The sequence below is a fragment of the Limulus polyphemus genome, unplaced genomic scaffold (assembly GCF_000517525.1).
Source record: "Limulus polyphemus unplaced genomic scaffold, Limulus_polyphemus-2.1.2 Scaffold150, whole genome shotgun sequence".
NCBI classification, from domain to species: domain Eukaryota; kingdom Metazoa; phylum Arthropoda; class Merostomata; order Xiphosura; family Limulidae; genus Limulus; species Limulus polyphemus.
The window spans coordinates 113,489-118,750 of NW_013665760.1; the positions used below are offsets into that span (position 1 = coordinate 113,489).

The 5,262-nt window shown below is 31.8% G+C and overlaps 1 protein-coding gene across 4 annotated transcripts in view; it reads left to right on the plus strand.

Annotated features, from left to right (window-relative positions):
- Positions 1-2,718: 2,718 nt before the first annotated feature.
- The window catches only part of LOC106475866 (transmembrane protein 33-like), a 20,111-nt gene continuing 17,567 nt past the window's right edge, over positions 2,719-5,262 (plus strand). For all 4 annotated transcript variants that reach the window (XM_022380989.1, XM_022380982.1, XM_022380985.1 and 1 more), the window contains exon 1: positions 2,719-2,865. The gene's annotated coding sequence lies outside the window, so the exon portion shown is untranslated. The remainder of the gene's footprint in view (positions 2,866-5,262) is intronic.

The following is a 5,262-nucleotide window of genomic DNA, read 5'->3' on the forward strand; positions in this document are numbered from 1 at the left end:
AAGTACATGATAGTTCTAGAAACGTTGCGTCACGGTGGTCATGTGACTCGCTGACGCAACAATATTTTAGTTATTCATATTTTTGTAGTATATGAGACATACCAGCTGTTTCTTTCACTTATATTTAGAAGAATCAGCATTTTTTTCACCAAAATCAGTAATAAAAAAACAAAAACTCGCACTTACGTGTGGACTGCATTGACTTTATTCTTATACCAGTTACACATTCTCAAGATCCATTCACTTATCGTGTTTCTAACGGTTCCTTTGTGCTAATGGGTTCTCAAGTTAGATCAGTCGTATAGAGGTGGTTTAGAAACCCTAAAAGTTTTGTCTTCCTTATTTTTGCTAATATAAATGATCAAGCAAATGAGTTAAAAATGCACTCTCGGAAAATTCGTCATGTCCAGTTTAAGATAATAGTTATTTATAATAATTTCAACATAAACAACATTTCAATGCACATTGAGTCAATTATCAGTGCAGAGAGCCATAGGGTTTGAGTATAGTCGTCTTAATTTTAAAATTCAGACAAGTGGGATATCAACCAGTCAGAAGCATTCGCCAACACAAGGACAACAGAATTTGCTGTCATCCTTTATAATGCACCTAAATCTGAAAGTACAAAACGTGTTTAACGGCATCGCAGTGCAAGCCTTGGACCTTTTGATCCAATGTCCGGCACGCTAACCATTAAGCCACGCCTGTCTCCAAGCGACCGGACAAGATCTTTTCAAGTCTGAGTAGTGACTGTCGTTTATACTGTGAGCCCAACTGAACTGAGTGATGAATTTTTGTCTTTCATTAATAAAGAAATGTTTTGTCTTAATGTCAAACCTGGTTATCGAGTCTTCTTGTTTAATTCAAACAAGTCTAAATTTAGATCAATTCTGCAAAACAATGTTAATACTAAACCTCTTGTTTAAAGTGATCACTATGCTTACCTTTAGGAAATAAAAGTACCTGAAGGTATCACATCTTCTAGAACGGATTTAATTATTAAGTAAGTGATTTTAGTAATCAGTCAAGTTTTTTGCATATATTAATTTCTAGATGTATCTTTAGTATATTTTTCTGCGTCAATGACATAATTCTCTTGTAATTCATAAGACTGTCATTGTCAGATTTTTATGTATGTGTGGGCTGGATTTTTTACAGTAGGTGCCTGTGAATTGTTGGCGATAAAGTTCAACAAGAAACAGTACACAGTCCACTTGTTTCAAAATAATATATTAAAATCAGACAAATGTATATACAAATGTTCGTTACATAGTTAGTTACCACAGTTGTATCCAAAGGTTAAAACAATCGTCTGTTTTCGTCAGCTGGTTCAGTTACTTGAAACACAATTGACAAGACAAATTATTCTTCTCTACTTTATTATTGCAATACAATCTGTGATACTTTCACTTTAAAAATCGCCACTGTATGCTTTTTATGGCTAAACTTACAATCAGGCAGTCTATAGCTATCTTTTCTATATAACTATATAACTAACTATTTCATATTCGAACTACATTTTGTACGTGTATTTATAGCCTGACTGAAGTTTAGAACGTTCTACATATTACGAGATATTATAATGAAACAATGCTCAATCAAAACAACGAGAAAAATCTAGATTCTAAAATGATCTAGTAACATGACGCAATAATACAACAAGCGCCAATTCTCAACAATTGAACTACACAACGTATGATTCGTACATAGTTTCGTAAACAAACCTGCGATAAATAATCGCTTCTAAAAATAACCAATTTTAACATCGTGCTATACTTAAACCATTTAAATCATAACACTCACATTAAACTTAAACAGTCGTGTATGTCTAACAGTCATTAAATAATGTTTTGCTTGGATAGTCACAGAAAAATATAACATTTAAAACAGAAATATCTGATGAAGTGTCTTTATGGCTATCAACAGCCTGAGGTAACGATAAATGATTAATCTTGACGTTCAGAGTAACTTTCGTTTCCCGACTTCAGACATCAAAGCTACCTAGTTTAAACGTAATATTAAGAGAGCCTAGTGGTTAGAGCACGTGACTTACGATATTCTGATTACGGGATCGAAACGTGGCATTGAACATGCTCATCCTTATAGTAGTTGTAAGGACGATATAATATGAAGGATAATCCAATTATTTGTTGGTAAAATAGTAGCCTAAAAGTTTGCGGTTGGTGCTGCCGGCTAGTTGCCTTCCCTCTAATCGACAGCTCAAAATTAGGGACGTGAGCAGACAGCCTTAGTATCTTTGCCACAAATATAAAAACATTCTATTAAGAAAATAAATATTTATATCGCCTTCAAGAAAGGTCGAAAACTGATAATTGTGTTTAGTTTGTGTTTTTTTTTTATTGTTGTTAAGCGCAAAGTTACATAATCGGTTGTCTGTGCTCTACCACTACGGGTATCGAAACTCACTTGATAGTGTCGTAAGCTTGCAGATTAACCGCTGATAATTATAAAGACGTTTCTTCCTATTTGTAAGGCTCCCGATGGCTTAGTGTTAAGTTTGAGGGTTAATAACGCTAAAAATTGAGTTTCGATACATGCGATTAACACCACAGATGGACAGTTATGCAGCTTTGCGCTTAACAACAAACTAATAAACTGAATGTCTAATAACAAACTGTTCACCTTATTAAAACATAATGTACCCGAAAATCAAATAGTAATTTATTGCTTACCGTTAGAGGGCCCGACGCACTTTTAAGGTCAGATTTTTTTCACTTTTAAGGTGCTCAGCCTATGCTTATAATATAATTTATGTATTAATCTATATATTATCTATTAAGTTCAAGAAAATTGGTAAAACAATTTTTTGTAGGAAATCGTTGAAAAGTAATAGCATTCTGAAAGGTAAATTTAACAGTATTTGTACAGCTTTCAGTAATAATAAATTTCTATAACGGAACGTGATTGGGTAAATGCATTTTTTTTCTTAGTAAAACGATAATAACACTAAAAGTAAAAGAGGTAGGCCCGAATTTGCCGAAAGAAAATGACGAAATGGGTTATGAATTATGTTAATCATACCTAAATTATACTTTGTTTGCAATTTTCAATATTTTATTTTGTAATCCTTTGTGGATCACTCAAATTTATATTAAACTTTTTCAAATATTTTTAATTCTATTGCTACTAATTAACTCTTTGGCTAGAGTTTGCGATCAATAATTCAACCATTCCTAAGTAAGAAATGGCTTAGACTAATAATACAACCAAGAACTAATGTTGTGATACTTATTTAACTATATTCAAGATTAACTCTTGTTAACAAAAGTGGTAAGTTTTAAACTGAGTTTCACAAACGTGCTCAGAACTCATTAGGTTGTACTTGTTGTCATAACTCAATATCAACCTTTTTGTGTTTTAGTTTTACTTAAATTTTAGATGTAATTAGACAATATTGAGGATCAGTTTGATTATTCCTTTCTTGGAATTTGGAAGTGATGTAATTATTCAGTGAAACTATTCTTGTTTCCATAAAGTATTCATATTAATATAAGCACATGGTATTTGATTATGGATAAATCATGCATGCCTGAACCTTTTATGTATAATACTATAATATAGGGTACCAAACAGGGATAATAAATTTTGAATTTATTATAAATCACTGATGAGGTTACTGTTCAGAATGTTTAGGTGAGAGAATGTTTAAGGGCTAATTATCATTGTATAATTAGCCATTAGGTTAAAACTTTAAGGTTTTAGTATATTAAGATCAAAGTTAATAATATTTCTGTTCTAGATCTCAGAATAACTAACATTGATGCTATGAAAAATTTTAAAAAGGAACATTTGAAGAAAATTGAAACACTGTTGACTGGGAATGTTTGTCTGAAATGGGAAACCTTTGCTAATTTTAAGGACAAATTTTGACAAATGTAAAGCATGTAATTTTCAACTAATAGTAAGTTAAGGTTGTTAAAAAAAAAAGACAAATGCCATACTTAAACTAGATGATGTACATAGAAACCTGAAGGACAATTAAAGAAAAGCATTACAAAACTAGGACCAGACAGTGGTGAGGGGCAGGAAAAACTAAATGCAAAAAGAATAAGAGGCAGAGAAAAGTTTAGCATAGGAAACAAGTATAGAAGTATAGCTTACTTGTTACTATTGTAATGCTAGAAGTATAAGAAATAAAATATATGACTTTAGAGCACTGGTAGGAATGGAGGATTTTGATATAATGGGTATTACTGAAACATGGTTACACGTAGGTGATTTTGATGACAGAAATTTCTTTGAAATACAGGGTTACAGGCCATTTAATAGGGATAGAGTATTCAAGAGAGGGGAGGAGTGGCTTTATATGTAAAATGTGAGTTACATGGTATTGAAGTTGAGAATATCAAAGATAATAGCAAAGAAGTTGAAGCCATTTTGGTTTCTATCAGTGGATATAAAGGGAAAATGTATTTAGTGGGAATTTGTTACAGACCACCAAATGATACTGATAAAATTAGTGAGAAACTTTACAATTAGATTAAGATTTCAGTTGGTAATGAAGTCATAATTATGGTTGATTTTAATTTTAGGCATATAGATTGAGAAATTTTAAAATCAAAACATGAGGGAGAAAGGTTTTTGGAAACTGTTCAAGATGGTTTTCTTCACCAGTTAGTCAAGGAACCAACTAGAAACAATGCTATTTTAGACTTATTGTTAACTTCCAATACAGAAATGATCAAGAGGGTGGAAAGTAGGGAACATCTGGGTGCAAGTGATCATTGCTCTATTAGTTTTGATGTTTTGCTGCATAAGGAGATAAGGAATAATGATATTTTCGTTACAATTTTGAAGGGATGCGACAAGAATTATCTGTTGTGAATTGGGCAGCTGAGTTACTTAGAGACATTGATCAGATGTGGAAAAATTTTAAAGATAAATTTTTAAATATTCAAGGTAAACATATTTCTTATAGAAAGAAAAGGGTAACTGCAAGTAAAAAACCAGGTTGGCTTACAAAGAGTTTAAGAGATAAAATTAAAGAAAAGCATAATAAATTTAAAAAATTAAATTGACTGGAATGACAGGAGAGTTAGAAGATTATAGAAGATCAAGAAAGTTGGTGAAACAGGAAATTAGGAAATCAAAAAGGATTTATGAAAAAAAGTTGGCTGAAAATGTAAAAATTAACAGTAAGAATTTCTTTAAATACAGTAAGCATAAACAAAATGTTAGGATGGGGGGTAGAATCCTTGAGGGATGATAAAGGAAGGCTAGTATCTGATGATTATGAGATGG